General features: G+C 43.2%; 1 long non-coding RNA gene across 1 annotated transcript; it reads left to right on the top strand.

The window, feature by feature from the left end:
* The first annotated feature begins 9,427 nt into the window (after positions 1-9,427).
* LOC118600437 lies at positions 9,428-16,699 on the top strand. The gene is made up of 3 exons (XR_004950099.1): positions 9,428-9,487; positions 16,159-16,256; positions 16,609-16,699. It is a non-coding gene; the product is annotated as an uncharacterized LOC118600437 (long non-coding RNA).
* The last annotated feature ends 1,005 nt before the right edge of the window (positions 16,700-17,704 follow it).

The following is a 17,704-nucleotide window of genomic DNA, read 5'->3' as shown; positions in this document are numbered from 1 at the left end:
CATCAAAAACTAGAAGGCAGAAGTCCTAGCACAATAGGGAATGTCGGAGCTTGGGAACTGCTGTGTCTATACTCACTCATTCACATACTCATCAATCCATCCATCCATCCATCATCTATCCATCCATCCACCCATTCCTTCCTTCCTTCATTTGTTTATTCAACATATCTTCATTTAATCTCTGCCTGGCAGGCACTGTGTTAAGTTCTATTCATACAGAAGCAGAATTTAATAGAATTTACAGCCTAGTGGCAGAGATGTGTTTAAAATACAACCACACAAATTTTTAACTTAAAATTGTATGATTTTTATGGTTTATTTCAAAAATACAGTGCTATAATAGGAAATAGCCTGGGGCCTCCTTTAGGTTGAGTTCAGGGGACACTTTATTGATGAATCAACAGAAATGACCACAGGCAACTGGAGATTTTAATTTGTGCCTTCTAGGGTCTCAGGTCAACAGTCTCATCCCACTAGCTCTGGCCCTCCTGGCCTTTGGCCTTGTGAGCTACCACCTCTTCTGCCTCTGCAATGATACCCTCAAAACCCAATTCTACCCCGGGAATAGGCATTAGGTTAGTAGAAGGTCTTCATTCTCTACATGCAGAAACTGGCCTGCTCTGCGGGAGGGATTGTTCTTGTCTGTGGTCACATGGCAGGTTGAGTCTGGAACCAGAACTGCTGAGGCTGGGTCAGTGCTCCACCCCCGTGAGTCAGCACTCATATCCTAAGCCCTCTGGTGTCTGACTTCTTCCCACGAATGATAGGAGGCAAATGTCTCTTAGAAAGATGCCTTTCAGGGTAGCCCCACTGCTGGAGACCCCAATCTACTCTGAGGTCCCTCTAGATTCCACCACTGAAAAATAATAAAAAATAAAACAAAATGAAATGAATGAATGAAATCAAAATAAAATAAAATAAATAAGCCATTATAGGGCATGTTAAAGCTAACACCTTCAGAATGGTCATCTCGGGTTGCTGAGTTTGTACTGTGACTAGCCTGGCTTCCAGATTGCTTTACCCCAGAGGAAACATATATCTGGCTATTTCTGACTCATCTATAGACTTTTTGCTAGCACAGCACATAACTAGTGGGACTTCAGTCCAGATCTTTTGACTCTAAGCTCAGTGCTTTTCAACCTCAACGCGTGAGGTCAGTAACAAATTCTGTTTGGGATGTATGGAAGCTCCAGAAATGGTGAATCTTTCAAATGGTGATTTCCCAAGGGCAACTGAAGGAGGCACATGAGCGCTAATTTATTCAGTAAACATTTGCTGAATGCCAAGTCGGACCTTGTAGATTTCCTGGTGAATAAGACAAATTCAAGTCCTGCCCTCATGGAGCTAATAATTTTCCAGGAAATTTATACAATAAATACATAACTACCCAGATAATGATTAATTACAATGGTGCTGAGTGCTGGATATGTTTGTATAGAGAGGATACAATAAAACCCAAACCATATCCTATTTTAAAAGCCCTACGCATCTCAAAGAACAGCACTCTCCTCCCCCGCCACCGCCCCACCCTCAGTGCAGAAGCCAACAACTCATATTCTCTCACTCCCCTTGATTTTGCTCAGTATCTTCCAGAATTTTGCACTTTTTTTTTTTGTTTCCAATGCCCTTGTCTTCACTACAACCATCATCTCTTGCTTCCACTGTCGTAGCACCCCAGGCAGGTCCACCCACACCCACACCCCCACCCACACCCTCACAGGGCCCTGCAATCCACTCTCCACCACGCAGCCAGTGATCTTCTGAAAGGAAAACCTGATTATGCCACTCATCACCTTTACTCCTCTACCCTTCAATGCCCCCACCGCCCATCCCACACTTAATGTCTCTTTGCTCTTAGAATCAAGATAAACTCCATAGCCTGAAAAGTTCTGCATATCCTGCCCTTCCCTCTCTCTCCACACTCATGGTAGAACACAGCCTTCACTCTCTGCTCCAGCCACCTCAGCCCTCTTTCAGGCCTTAACGTGAACTTTGCTCCCTCCTGACTACAGGTTGTTCTTCCGCTTGGAATACTCATATGTCTCCCTCATTACCTTTCCTTGACCTCTCTAACTAGGTCCAACTCCTCCAATAATGTATTGTTGGAGCTTGTTAAGGCGGTGCTCATACCTACCTACTTGATTGTCTGCTCCCACAAGCCTGGGAGCTCCATAAAGGATATGTTTGTTTCGGCTCATCATTGTATTTCTAACATCTGGCCCAGGGCTTAGTATAGAGTAAGCAAGGAATGAGTGAGTGAGTGAATGAATGAATGAATGAACAAACTTCCTTTAAAAGTTTGAGCAGAGAAGTGAAAGACAAGCAGAAGCCAGTTAGATAAGAGAACTGGGGAGGAAGGAACATTCCAGTGTAAAGGAAAAGCCTGCCCACGGAGAATCGAAATGGACCCTTCTTTACTTTCCAGAAAGAAACTGGGGGCATCAGAGAGATACTATAAGAAGAGAGTGCCCTCCATCCTGGATGGGACCGAAATGTAACCTCAACTAACACAGGGATCCAGGTCGAAACCAGGGGCTCTTTGTAATGAGTACAGTTCAGGAAGGAGGTAAATTTACATATGGCATAAAAAAGCCAAGAGTTGTTTCACAAGGTCAGGGTCATGTAGAGAAAAAAATATATATATATATAGGCTTTCTTCATAGCCTAGACTGTGGCATCCTCAGGAAAAAAACTAATTTGCATTGTGACTCATATTCTGTAGGTGATTCAGGAAGACACCAGTGATGGGCAACCCCCAAGGGGAAAGACCAAAATGCAGATGAAGAAATCACTGTCACTCTGCCTGCAAGGCAGACCTACGCATTGCCCTTCCCAGCAGGGAAAAGCCTGGGCATCTGCCAATGTCTGAGCCAGGGGCACAGCGGGCCAGAGCAGGGCTCCAGTTTCCTGTTGAGAGAGGTGGGTGTCCTAAAGAATGGGGACTGGGCTTTAGTCTTAGTCGGCTCAGGCTGCTATAAAAAAATACCACAGACAGAGTGATTAAGCAGCAGTCATTTACTTCTCACCGTTCAAGATCAAGGTGCTGGCAGTTTTAGTGTCTGGTGAGAGCCCTCCTCCTGGGTTACAGACAGCCTTTTTCTCACTGTGTCCTGCCATGGCCTTTCCTCAGTACCTGAGCATGGAGAGAAAGCTCTGGCCTCTCTTGCTCTTCTCACAAGGGCACTGATCCCATTATGGAGGCTTTACCTTCACGACCTCATTTAATCTTAATTACCTCCTTTGAATGCGGAGAGTTCAAGAGGGGCTTGGAAGTGGGCACAGCGATGCCTGGGGAAATAACGAGGGTAGAAGAGTAGGGGCACCGTCTATTCAGAGAGCCATGCGAGGCCTTCCACCTGACCCACATGTCATCCCAGAAGACAAGTTAGCCTGTTAATTCAGGATTCTTCATTTTCTTGCTTGGTACAGTTTTGGGACTTTCTCTTGAACCTTCAGGAAAACAACTACTTGTGGCTACGCTGGGGTCAGCAAGAACAGACATGGTGCTGTTAGAGGTAGGGAGGTGTGGGAGCTGCCGGGTGGGTGCCAAGGGCCCCTGACTGCCCAATACGATCACTTTGTGCACATCCTGCAATTGTTAGCAGTGCAAAGGCTGCAGACTAGCAGAGGACCCTGGAAGCCTGGGAGACTATAAGGGCCCATCCTTTGAGATTCCCCTTCCCTCAGTAGGTTCTAAGAGAACATCTTGTACCACAGAAAGGAGAGACTCTGATGTATAGGTTACAGATGGTAACAACACGGAGACAGAGAGGAATTTAGTGCGTTCACAGGCTAGAAAAAAGGCCATGTGCTCCATGCAGTCTTGTAGGCTATGATCAATCTTTTGGACTTGATTCGAGGTCAATAAGGAGCCATAAGCAAACTCTTAGCAGCAAAATGCCACGAGAGTTCCATGTTTAGATCACCCTGCCTATGGGGTGAACAGTGGATTAGAGGGAGCAAGAGCTGATGCAGGGAGGCCATTGGGAAGCTACTACTGTACCCCAGGTGAGAGGGGATGGCGGCCTGAGTCAAGTGATTATAGTGGAGATGACGGGAGGATGTGTTTTCCAGACATGTGATGACAAAGAAGAACGAAGAGCAGAGAGGTAGTGGAGGTAGCCTACCCCAGAGCTTCTGATGGTGCACACCAGATGGTGGGGGGCACCACTGCCTGGGCCGGGGACAGTGGAGGAGGAGCCCATACTCTTTGGAAGAACCTATTCATATGGCTTTTTCTTCAAGAGAACTCCACAAGCAGGTTCCTGGGGGCAGCAGTCCCTGTTGATCCAGTGACTCCCCCGCCTCTGTACAGCTTTGTGTGGAAGTGGGTGATCGTGGGGTTTTTAGTTTGCTTTTTGCTTTTGAAATGACTGGTTCTCGTTTCCTCCTCTGCACGCCCTCTGAAGTGGTGTGTTTGGAAATGTTACATAACAGCTCTTCCCCATCTCTCTCATATTTATCTTTGCCTGTGCACCTCCCTCCCAACAGGACCACCTCAGTTTCAACAAAATGAGTTTGTCAAGCGCCTGCCTTGGAGGTCAGGGCCAGGCCGAGTTCTCTGGAATGGCTCAACAGCCAACAAGGCTTTGGGATAAAAGAGTCCTCCTTCCTTAAGTGTTTAGATCTCTGTGGCTCCCTTCCCTGTGGCCTCAGGTACATTTTTGGAGGGGACCCTTTGGTTAGTATAATAAGGAAAATGATAAAGAATAATAAAAGAAGAATAATTAAGGACAGTACATAAAACTTGGCTAAAGAATGCCAAGTAAGTGCCAGCTACCTTTGTTACACTTTTTGACTTAGCGCCAAAGCACTTTATCTTTTGGCTATTTCAGTTTTTCCACATGCAGGTTCTGCTTTCTCTCTCAGGCCGCCCGTTGGACTTTAGCAGCTTAATCTGCGCCCTTTCTTCATCTTTCTTCTGGCGGCTTCCCTTTCTTGCCATCGGTTTTCTGGTTCGGTTCTCTCTCGCTCCCTTGCTGACTTCTGGCTCCGCACATATTTGCTCCCCGCTCCTCCACTCCACCACCTCCTCCCTCTCTCTCCTTCTCTCTCTTTCTTTCTCTCCTTGTCACCATTTGTTCTCTATCACCCTCCTTTCTGGCTGGCTGATGCTGGAAACATTTCAGGAATTTTTAATTGAAAATACCATGAGAACTGTTATCACCTCTGTTTCACCAGGGAGAGAATCCGGAGCTCGGGGAGGATGATGGGCCACTCCTGGGGCGGGTGGGGTTTAATATCTCACCTAGGTTGACTGGGGCAGCTGGGCTTTGCTAACCTAGGCCCCTAGGTGGAATGTGAGAAATGAAATATACTCTGACAGGAAAGAGGGTGTGTTGAATAACTAAAAATTCCTATAAAGTTAGAGGAGGTGGGAGAGACGTATAGGATGAGGAATTAGTGAAAAGAAGCAAAACAACCAGGAATTCTACTGGCCCTCTTTCTCCCTGTTTGCCACAAAAATCGCTGTGAGAGAAAGCAGGTACCACCTGGAAGTCAGAGAAGGCTCAGGAGCCTCCTCCCTCCCCACCCAGAGTACTCAGTGCCCCCACTCGGCTTCACAGCTGTCCTGGCCCCGCCTTTGTGGCCTGGGTCAGACAAGCTTGGCCTCCTCTGATCTCCTCCCCTGTGAGGTCACCAGCTCCCCCCAGGCCTCCTCTCAGGACTCAGGTCAGCTTTCACATCTGCCAGGGCCTCGAAACTGGGAGGCTGAGGAGGAAGGAGGCGGGGGTGAGCTGGCCGTTTTTCCATAATGTCACTCCACGACCAAAGGATCTTATTTTCAACCAGTTACTGTGAAACACAGAAGAGGGCAGGGATGCTGGGGCAACAGGGAGGGAAGATGACTCCTCCTCTGCATCTTCAGCTGGAGTCAGGGGCTGTGGCACAAGAATCATGGAGTACTGGAATTGCAAGGAACCAGAGCGGGCATCTCCTCTACTGGTTCCCAACCTGGGCCCTAAATTGGGCGAGCAAGCCCTCCTACCCACCTTCAACCAGGGTCGCTCCAATTTCTTCTGTTTCTATAATAAGGTCCTGTGCAAGAGACCTTATTTTGAGAAAGAATTTTCTACTGCAGAACAAAAACAAAAGTAAAATTTTGAAATTCAGTGATTTAGTCCAAGCTCCCGTTAATTTGTGAGTAATTGAGGCCCAGAGAAGCTCCGTGATGAGCCAAAATAATGCAGTGGTACCTGCATAGCCAGGCTAACCTTGGGTCTTCTGTCCTCAGCTAATTTCCCCTGTGACTGGATAACCTTGAAGGAAGAGGGGCCATAGCACAGGTGAGGCTGATAAGAGTGGATTTGCTCATCTCCAACCTCTCAGACAGACTCTCACAGATGCAGTTGCTCCAGGCAGGAACGGAAGCCCAGAATGCCCGTTTGGTTTCCCAAAGGCATAAGGGTCTGCCTTTTCAGGTCTAGAGCAGAGCAGCCTGCAGGACTTTTGAGATAAAGCATCATCATGTTTCCCTCTGAGCTGTTGAGATTGATAAAGCTACTTATGCCACCTCACAGATTATGTATAGTTAAATGCTGAACTCCTTTATTCCCAGAGCTAAGAATCCTGGAAATCATAAAAAGGGGAGGGGGGAGAGACAGAGAGAGGAGAGAGAGAGGGGGGGCTTGTATAGAGAGATATAGAGCAGAGAGAGATATAGATAGATAGCTAGAAGAGCTCTATATCGCAGGGAGGGAGTTCTTTCGTAATGTTTTCTTCCCTCCTTCCTCTTTAGACCCTGTCCTCTCATTCCTCGCTCCCCTCCCCTCCCTCCCTCAGCCTCCCTCCGCCCTCCGCTCCTCCCTCCGCTCCCGCACTCAGGCAGCCCGTGCCTCACCGCCCGCCTCCCCGCCCTCCTTCCCCTACCCTCCTCCGCCTTCCTCTCCCTGCTCTTAGGAAGGAAGGAAGGAAGGAAGGAAGGAAGGAAGGAAGGAAGGAAGGAAAGAATGTATTTCTCAAATAGGACATAGGACTCTCTTATTCCTGAAGAAGAGTCTGGAAAATGGAGAGGTAAAGAAGACAGAAGCTTTTGGCCAGTTCCCACCATGTGTCAAAGCTCCATGCTGAGCCTTTATGGGTCATTTTCACATGATAATTTTCTAGAAGAAAAGAAAAGCAAGAGTAAACCCAGGAATAGGACATAACGCTGAAAGTGTGCCCTGGAAGGGGATGTCAGGAAAAGCCAAACATCTGGGCAGGGAGACAGCAGGATCCAGAGTGCTGGTGAAGATGCTGCCAGGGAGTGACCAGGAAGGGTGACTGCTCCTCCCAGGCCCTGGGCCAAGCAGGGCGGCTTTCACCTCCTTCCTCCTGGAGGCCCTCATTCAGCCCAAGCACCAGCGACTCTGCTAGCACATGGTGTTTTCTTTTTCCTGAAATAAAATATCATCACCTGATCTTAGCTAAGTAACTGTGAACTTGTAAAAGTCTGTTTGTGGTTCCCCAGAGACCCAGTCAAGTGGTTTTTCAGATGAATTTGTTCATTCAAACACTTCACAATGTTTCTCTAATTGTTTCTCACAGCCCCGTTGTGAGGCATAATTATTCTAGCTCCCTCCCTCCACCCCATTGCAGGCGAGTAAACTGAGGCTCGTGAATGGGCTGGCGCTAGGGGCATGGAGCAAGACTGATTCATTCTTTTAACTCTTAGACACTCGTGGGCATTTTCCAAATCAAGAACTCCTGAAGAACTTGCGGTTTGTATGTTTCCAGCCAACCCCAGACCCTTAGAGCAGGCATCTGTTTGCTTTGGCTGGGACGCAGTATCCTGTTGCTAACCATTAAGTAATTTTACAGTGCGGCAGGAGTGTCAGTGAAAGTAGTGTGTTTCAGTCTTAGAAAATTAGTTCAGGAGATGAAAACTAATGAGAACTGTGGTTCTAAGGAGGCTTTAAAGGTATTGGAAATGTACAAGGAAAGCTGTATGGGAAGTATATTTGAGATTGAGGTTCCATTCTTCCAACTAATGAAATATATTGCTCAGGATCCTTCTCTGTCTCCTTTGGAGTTTGGTCTTGCACAAGTATACAGGGATGTGTCGATTATTAATTAGTCAATAATATTAATTATAATAACATTTTATGTTATCTATTATTACATGTTATATAATATTACATATTATAATGTATTAATATATAATATGATATTATATTATATTGCCATTTATAATATAATACTGTATTATATAAGATAATATGATAAATATAATAATCTATTAATATATATTTATCATACATGAATATTGCATATTTATATAGATATTATAATAGAAATATATTAATAGATGACATGTTAATATATTATAATAGAATAGTATATAATAAATATTAAGCAATTATCTGGTGCTGCGTGCAAAGCACTGCTCTTGGTGCTGTGTGTATGTGTTGGAAGCACACAGCTAAATGAGCCACACCCCAAGATGCGGTGGAGTTGAGAGTCAGACATGTCTAAGGCAGGAGAGCATGGACTCACCATCACCCTCCCTTAAAGGCTGAGCTGAAATTCCGTCATGGAGGCTGCTTCTCAGTCTTTGCCAGCATTGTGGTCAAGGGCATTAAGGGCTCTCAAGGGAAAAGTCACGAAAAGGTTTCCAGAATTAAGGAAGGATACCTCCCTCTGTCTTTCACCTCCACCATTTCTACTCTGTAATAGATCATGACCCTTTCTTTTTGGGCACAGATAGTCTGAAATATGTTGCCTTATACCCAGTGGCAGGGGCAGGGCAGGGTGAAGAGGAAAACCGCAGCTGTGTAGGGCCCGGCAGCTTGGAGAGCTTGCCCACCTGGCTCTGAGGGACAGGACTGTCCCAGGCCAATACGGCAGGTAGTTGGATGTCAGTGAGGAAAGAGTCCGGAATTTCTTAAGGCTGAGGCTGGAAGGAGGTGACCTGAGGAGGACAGTTCAAAGGGCAGGGGAGGGAACAGATTCACAGTGTGTCCTGGAGACCCAGGGGCTCCAGGTTCGTCCTGTTTCTGCCTCTAACTTACTGTACCATGTGGCAAACTCACTTCTGCCTGGCCTTGGTCAAATGTAAAACCCTGTTCCTCCGACTGGGGCTGAGGCTCCTTCCCGCCCTCAATTCTGAGAGTCTCTCTGGCCGCTGGCAAGAAAGGCCAGCCATGACTGGACTTAGGAGAAAGTAAAGACACGCTGTACAGCTCTGGCCCAGGACCACATTTTTGGTAAAAAAGAAAACTGTTCTGAAAGCAGGAGAAATGAGTTCTGGCCTCACTGTAGCCCCTTACTCAGGGCGAGCTTGGGCAAATAATTCCCCTTTTTGTGTCTCTGTATCCTCATCGAAAAACAGAGTATCGATCTTTCAACTTTTCGTGCCTATTTTAAACAATTTTTTCTTTTTTCTTTCCTTTTTTTAGCAAGAGAAATCTTTTACCAATGTCACACATGTGGAAAACAAAAACAAAACCCCCCAGAACTTTCCCAGTGGAAGCAGCAGGGAAAGCTTGAGTCTGTTTTTGCGACTTGGGTGAGTCATTTAATTTTTCTTGGGCCTCTCTACTCCCTCATCTGCGACATGACTGGGATAAGGATTCCTGCTCTAATGATTCATAGTTAGTCAGGTAGAAAATGAGACAAGCTACATGAAAAGGCTTTGCAAACACTGAATTGGTCTGCAAATGTACAAAGTCATGCTCAGGACTGTTGTTAACCCCTTTATCATTTCTTCTGGCCTAGAAGTCAAGCTCTCTCAAAAGCAATCCCAAAGCTCTTGGCAATGGAAGGAAAAAGACATCCATTGCTCTCCAGCCCAGAGCATGGTATGAGGCCGGTAGCCCCAGAAACTAGAGGCCGAATCTGCCCAGTCTGCAGATGGGGCAATTACGTGTAGGGATACACAGGGATAGAAGCCGGAGCCGCTGCTGCCCACACACACCCAATGCAGGGGGTCAGCAGAACAGTGCAGAAAAGGAGAACCTCCACAGAAAAAAAGAGGTTTCTCTGGGTTGGAGCATGAGAACAGACCTTTGAAAAGAAGGTATGGTAGCAGAACCTGGCTTCCGAATGTTTCCTTGGTAATTTGATGGGCACATTTTTGGGGGGATTCCTGTGACCCCTCCAGGACCTCCACACTCAGCCGTTTGGTAACCCTGGTGATCACCAGCAACTTTGCCCCAGGAAATAGTTTCCAAAAGAAAAGCTGTGACTCTCCCCTTTCACCCTGTGGGTTAACCACCTTGCCTTCCTCCTCAGGCCTCCTCACCTGCCCGCTGATGCCTGCAATGCTCCCCATTGCTCCCCCTCGCTCATCCTGTGTGTTGGCTTTGACTAGCCTCCATCCTGTGGGACTTTTCAAGATGATCTCTAGTGGGAAGAGGTGGGTTCGGCTTAGCCTGCTATTTGCTGCCCTCACTCTTTTGCTCCTCTTCCTTCAAAAAGCCTCCTGCTGGGTTTAATTAAGCCTGTGAAGCCTCCCCTAGGGCTGGCCCTCGTGAAATGAGGTGACCCAGCTTACCAGGGCTGCACCCCAGAGGCCCCTGAGCTCCGGGCTTATCACAACAATTTCTGCTTCATATTTTCCACAGAACATTTCGACCTGCACAGGAAAACATTGCCTGCAAGTGCAAGAGCTAGCCAGGGCACTAGATCCCAAACAGGAAGGCTCTGGATGCTCTTGGTGCCCAAAGGGCTGGGCCTTTGGAGAGATTGCCAGTGAGAGACTTAGCTTTTTAATACCAAGAAAAATGGCTCCTGGGCAGAGCATAGGGGGCAAAGTCACAGAGAAAGCAGAGTTTTGCAACTAGGCCACTGCCTTTTCATGGTTTTATAAAACTGAATCTGTGATGTCCAGTTTTGTGGGAGTCTGTATTTCTAACACCGAGATTCAAGACCCTCAAAACTTTCTCCTCTGCTGTTACAGAGTTATAACCCAAAACTCTTACACAGATCCTCAGGTTTCACAAGGGGAGGCTAGTGGGGAGTATGTAGTGTAGATATTGTGTCAGTCAGAACAAGATACATTATGCTGTAGTAACAAACAGCTCCATAATCTGTGGCTTACCATACAAAAGTTTATATTTCACATAGTCAGGAACCCAGGCTGACAGAGGCTCCACTGTTTTCGGGAGGGATTGTATGGAACGCACACAATCTCTTTAGCCATCGTAACGGTAAAGATTGGGAAATTGAGCATGTGAATGCCAGCTTCTGCTGTGGTGGATAAGCACACAAACTTTGGAGTCAGAGAGAACTGATTTCAAATCCCAGTTTCACCACTCACTAGTTGTGAATCTTGGTCAACTTAGCCTTTCTTTATCTTGCTATTGTAAACTCACTTATTAGATGTCCTGACTTTTAAAAAATTGCTTAGAACCTTTTAAATAAATGATGATGTCATCTTAAAGACAGTTTCCTATCTGGATGCCTTTTATTTATTTGCTTGCCTTATGTTACTCCAGTACAATTTGAATAGGAGTATTGGAAATAGGGATACACACTTTGTTCCTAATCTTAGGGAGGAAAGTATTAGTCTTTGACTATTAAATAGATGTTAGCTGTTGATTTTTTCCATAGATGGCCTTTATTAGGTGGAGGAAGTTACTTTGTATTCCTAGTTCCCTGGTAGTATTTAAAATCATAAATAGATGTTGTACTTTGTCAATTTTTGCATCTACTTAGATGATCATATGGCTCTTCATTTTTTCTCTGTTAATATGGTTAATTGCATCCATTTTTGAAATTTAGACCTATCTTGCATTCCTGGAATAAACCTCATTTTCCATGATATATTCTCCTTTTTATATATTCTTGGATTTGATCTGTTAAAAATTTGTTAAGGGTTTGCATCTATGTTCATGGCATTGGTCTGTAATTTTGTAATGTCTTTTTCTAGTTTTCATATCAGAGTGATGCTAGTCTTACAGAAATGTTTCCTCCTCTTCAGTTTTATTGAAAAACTTACATAGAATTTGTATTATTTCTTCCTTAAATGTTGAGTAGAATTTAGCAATAAATCCATCTGGACCTTGAGATAGTTTTTTCTTTGTTTCTGTGGTAGGAAGATTCTGCTTCCAGATTCTGTTTACTTAACAAACACATAGGGATTTTCAAGTTGTGTCCTTCAAGGAATTTGTCTATTTCGTCAAAGGTGTCAAATGTATTGACATAAATTTGTTCAAATTATTTTCTTTTTATCCTTAAAACATCTTTAAGACCCATAGCGATAAGTATCCTTCATTCCTGATGTTCTTAATTTGTGTTATATATTTTTTCTTTTAATCAAACCAGGGTAGATGTTTATTAATTTTATTGCTCTTAAAGAACCAACTTTTGTTTCATTGATTTTTTTTTATGGTTTTTCTCTTTCATTGATTTCTACTCTTATCTTTATTATTATTTGCACCTTTTTAAAATTATTATATTTTTTCACTTTTTTATTAAAATATGTTTGGCATATATTTTAGTTTCTCAATACAGAAGTTTAACTATGAATTATTTTTTTGGAATATATACATATTGACTTTTTTATATTAGCGTATAAATCTCCCTCTAAGTATTAATTTAACTATACCCCACAAAGTTTGATATGCTGTGCTTTTATTTTCATTTAGCTCAAAATGCTTTCTAATTTCTCCTTTAATTTCTTCTTTGATCTATGGACCTATGGATTATTCAGAAGTGTATTATTTAGTTTCTAAGTATTTAGGATTTTTCTAGATATCTATATTTTCTCATTAATTTCACTGTAGTCAGAGAATGAACTTTGTATGATTTTAATCCTTTTAAATTTATTAAAACTTGTTTAATGACCCAGAATATAGTCTATCTTGGTAAATGTTCCATGTGCACTTGAAAAGAATATGTATTCTGCTGTAGCGCTGTTTCATTGACATGTGAACAGCCAGAAAATGGGCAAATGAATTAAAGTCAGGAAAAGTAGTGCAATAATGGAAGAATTTTTCAAACTATAGTTATATATTATGACAATTGAGGTCTCTGTTATAATTCAGAAAAAGGACCAGGAATTTTGTTCTTAATAAAGACATACAGGATTTGTCATTGTAGCTACAATGAACTGAGTTCTCATAGATATTATCTCATTTAATCCACTTAATGGCCTTTCAGGATAAGAATATCTATCCCGATTTTATTGATGATGATATTCAATCTTGTAGAAATTAAATAATTTTTCTGAGCTCATGGAAAAAAACACGATGGAGATTTAATCTAGGACTTAGAATGTCATGCTGCCAACTGCAGTGCTTTAGTGTGTGGTAGACGGAGAAAGCCCAGAATTTGGAGTCATAAGTCAAGTCTGTCTTTTCCAATCCGTACAATGAGAAAGATGCTCTTCCTAACTTTTAGGGTTACAGTGGAGCTCAAAAAAGATGAATGGCGAGAGGTGCTTTGAAAGCCGTAAAGCTAATCAGATAGCAGTACTTTCCTAACTAATAACACTCTCAGAGACAGACATTTGATGAAGGAAGTGGGACTGAATGTGGACAAATAGATTAGAACTCAGCTTTACAAAGGGGAAGGCTGAGAAAACGTGGTCTCTAAAATCATAAAATATGTGAATCCAAAGTTCTTAAATTAAAGAATATCTTTAAAAGCTTAAAAGGGAGAAAATCAGGGCAAGTAAAATAAACTATTAATTTACAGAGTGGATCATAAATTTATGTAACCCATTACCCCAGGGCATGTTAATGTGCTGAAAACACAAATGGATTCAAAGGAGTTTAGATTAATTTACAGGTAATAATTAAAGAATTATTGAGAGACGCTGTGATTCTTTGATACACACTCCTAAGCGTTCAAGATTGAAATTAAGAAGATTCCTCAAAACCCATTAGAGCGGTCAAATAAAAACCAGAGCTAGACCATAGTTAAAGTGGTCAAATAGATTTTATTCAGGACAATTGCAATAGGGGATAAGGGACTTCAGAAAAGAACCAGGCTCACTTCCAAATACAGCATGAGCATGTGGGAATTTAAAGCCAAGGAGCCGGGTAGGGGTCAGTGGATAGAAAATTGTTAGGAAGAAATATCAGGGGTAAGGGGGATTCTTACTAAACCCTCTTAGCAGAGTTAATTCTTGCTGAAGACAAGCCACGATGATCAGACATCACCTGGGGAACATGGAGCATGAGGAATCCTACCTATGAGATTCTGAAGGGGGAAGGGTCTGGTTAAACTGGCCTAGCTGGGTTCTTACGAAAACTGGATTTTATGAGGAAGTACATGGATGGGCCTAGGAGAGGTTTCAGGAGGCTGACTAAAGTTTGGTTAAGCAAAGAATCTTTGTCAGGGCTTCCATCAGAAAAAGCAATCTGGGTTGGATGGGAAGGGCTAACTCTAGTATGATTGGATGAGGCCTGGCTCAACCCACCAGGGCAGAGCTACTCTAAGAGTATAGTACTTGCAGAGACTGCATCAACTGTTAGAACCTTTCATAGGACCTTTGGGATAATATTAATGATAGAAGTTTTGAATTTGAATTACAGTCAGAAAAGAGGAATAAGGGAGAGGGCCACCATGTGCCCTGCCCCCCACCACCAAGCGGAATCTGAGCAGGGGGCCCAGTTTCCCTACTCAGAGAATAGGCTGTGAAAAATTGTTGGTCTCATATTACACTCATCTCTAGCTACCCACTTTTAGGGCCATCCCGGAGACTGTGTCATCTCCCAGAACTGCTCCACCTCTAAGGTCTTGAACCTCAGTGCTGTGCTGTCTGATCCCGACACCCTCACTTTCAATCTTCTGTACCTCATCCTTCTACATACCTTTCTGCAAATCTCCAACTCTAGATTATCCCAACCAGCCTGGATCCTCATTCCCAAACCTGGGCTTCTGAGTGATGCTAGGAAAAAAATCCCACAACCTTGGATAAAAGTCACCACTCATTTACTGCATTCAGCTCTGCTCTGCAAAGCTTCTTTTCCTCTGGTTAATGTTCTCTCTCATAACCACAGTGACTATGAAAAATCCATACTGTTCTCCTCAAACTTCCTATTGGCCCCCGCCCTCTCACTCAGTAGATGACTCTGACCTCTGCTATCAGATGACTCCATTTCCACCTAGAAGTTATCTGCATCCACCACTACATTTCCCTCCTTTCAGTCCTCTCAGAGGAGGTGATATCTGAGGCTAATTCCTCTGCTGGAATTTTGTACCCCAAACCTTCCTATGTCCTCCAAGCTCTTACTGCATTTAAGATTTCTTCCTTTTAAAGTCATCTCTGGAGGGGAGTGGAAAGAGGGGTAAGGTAGACAGGGGAAGAAAAAAAAAGATAAATAAAAAAAAGAAAAAAGGAAAAAAAGAAAAAGAAAAAATTCAAATCATTTCTTCAATTAAATAAAAATAAAAATAAACAACAATGACAAAAAGAAAAATCATGGACTCAGGGCAAAACTCTAATTCTAGTAAAATTTATTGCTGTTAAAAAATCTTCCATGCCCCTTATCATTCAATCTCACTCTCTTTAGTGCCTCCATTTTCTTAGCCCATGAACACAATCAAATATCTTCTATTTTAAAATTAAATTAAAAAAAATAGCTTCTCTTAATTCTTGGACATCTTTTAACTACTGTGGGAATTCTCATCCCTTCATAACCAATATTTTGAAACTTATTCCCTACACACACTGTTTTTGCATTTTAGTCTTCTATTCACTTCTCAACACTTTGATGATGTAGAAAGATGATTGTTGTGAGAGCCACAAGATCTAGTTTCTGGTTTTAGTAATGCTGGTCCAAAGTTGTGGGACCTCAAGAAGTTATTTCAAGATCTGGACTTCAGCTTCCTTAGCCATTAAAAAAGCATTTACTTTGTACTAGACACTGATCTAAGTGCTTCACCATACTAATTAATTTAATCTTCCCAACAACCCCATGTGGAAGGCACTGCTATTATTCTCGTGCTACTCCAAGGCACAGAGATGTTAAATAACTCATCAATAGTCACAGAGCTGGTAAGTACAGAGATGTATTTCAAATCCATGAACCTGGCTTCAGTATCCATGCTGCTAACCTCTCTCCAGGATGGTAACACTGAAGTGCTTTTTAGCTTCAACTACTAAGAATTAGATTAGTGGTTCTAAAAAAAAAGACTTATGAACTCTGGAAGCAAGTCCTTTAAGGTGACAAAACGTTTCTCTCCGCTTGTGACAAAAACTTCTTTTTCTTTTCTTCACCATTTCAGAATGAACCCCAGGCAGCCACCACCAGCTGGAAAGCAGCCAATCTGTCCTGCTCTTGCTCTTCTCCTGAAGTTCACCACTCCAAGTGTGAGGCTCCAGGGTAGGCAACATTGTTCTCAAAGCTCTGCTCCTTCTCAGCTCTTCTCTCTTCTCAGCTGAAGAGGGACTCACATTCTCTCCTAAGAATTACTTACAGGTTAATGGATGAAATGAAACAAGGAGGGCTAAGTCATCCATGATCTATGAGACCTAAGCAACGAGGTTCAGTGATTTAGACCAAACATTTAAGGTCCCAGTCTTAGTGTAATTAAGATAACCTCCTTTCTCACATGGGGTGTAGGAGAATGAACAGAGCATGTGGAAGAAATATAAGTCAGTGTTTTTCATTTGTTTTTGTTTTGTTTTGTTTTGTTTTTATAATACTCTCTTCCTTCTTTCTTGCTTCTAAATAGAAAACACTTTGGAGAAGGAACAGTTCAACCTCGAAACAGATGACCAACAGGGATTATAGAATATTGCAAAACAAAGTACGCGATCTTTAACGGTGAGACATTGTATTGCCCAAAGGCAGAAGGATGAACTGGATGACCTTTGAGGTCCCTTCCAGTGCGCAGTCCCTCTGAAGTCCAGGGAACAAAGACTGGAAAACAGGGATGTGTGTGAAGGAAATGTTGTTGTTCACACCTGTCCAGTCTGGGGCCTGACTGGTAAAAGGTGAGAACACACTGAAGAAGTCAGGAAATGGCTTTATGTTTTCTCATTTTCCATCCGTTTTGTATCTTGGCTCCATGTGTCAGGGGGCGCAGGAGCTCAGATTTCATAAACAGGGTCTGAGGAGGCAGGAAGCTCACGCCGTGTGAGCTGTTTTCTTCCCTCGTTTGCCCACATTTTACAAATCTCTTTCCTTCTCTTCGTTCCTGGTTTCTCATCCCCTTGCCTCTGGCACTGTAAAATTCTGGCAGGCCCTAGAGTCAAGGTTATTTGGGTTGAATAAACAGTTAAATGAGGTTTTATTTTCCTGTTTCTGCCCTGAATTGGAGGAAGGGGAGTTAAAGTGCTAAACTGGCCTCTTGGGAAGACATTACATAATTCTCCTATTCCTTCGGGAAGATTTCTTCTAAATAACTCTTAGTTACAATAAATCATCAAGATGTGGAGGAAAATCAGAAGGTCATTTCATACAAGGAAGGTGAGTAAATTGAATAGAATGAGCCCAAAGCCCAGATTTAGAAGAGGATGCCTCATTGCATTTGCCCAGCCAGTCTTTTATCTGCTGTAAAGTTCAGTCATCCCAATTCTGTCTTCAGGGTAGAGGCCAAGTAGCTATTTTTCAAATATTTATATTACTTTAGATAATGAGTATAGAAGGCCTCAGGGCCAAAGTAAAGAGTCTTGAGCAATTAGAAAGTCTGATCCCTGGTTAAGAAACTGCCCTTGAAGAGTGAATGTGGCCTGGTTAAACTCTACTTAACCAATGGAGGAAGAGGGGATGCCCATGCCAGAAGTCTATTCGAGTTCTACAAAACTAACATGCTGATAAATCCCTTG

Source organism: Rousettus aegyptiacus, unplaced genomic scaffold, assembly GCF_014176215.1.
Source record: "Rousettus aegyptiacus isolate mRouAeg1 unplaced genomic scaffold, mRouAeg1.p scaffold_m13_p_3, whole genome shotgun sequence".
NCBI lineage: Eukaryota > Metazoa > Chordata > Mammalia > Chiroptera > Pteropodidae > Rousettus > Rousettus aegyptiacus.
This window is presented reverse-complemented; position numbering and strand designations above follow the sequence as displayed.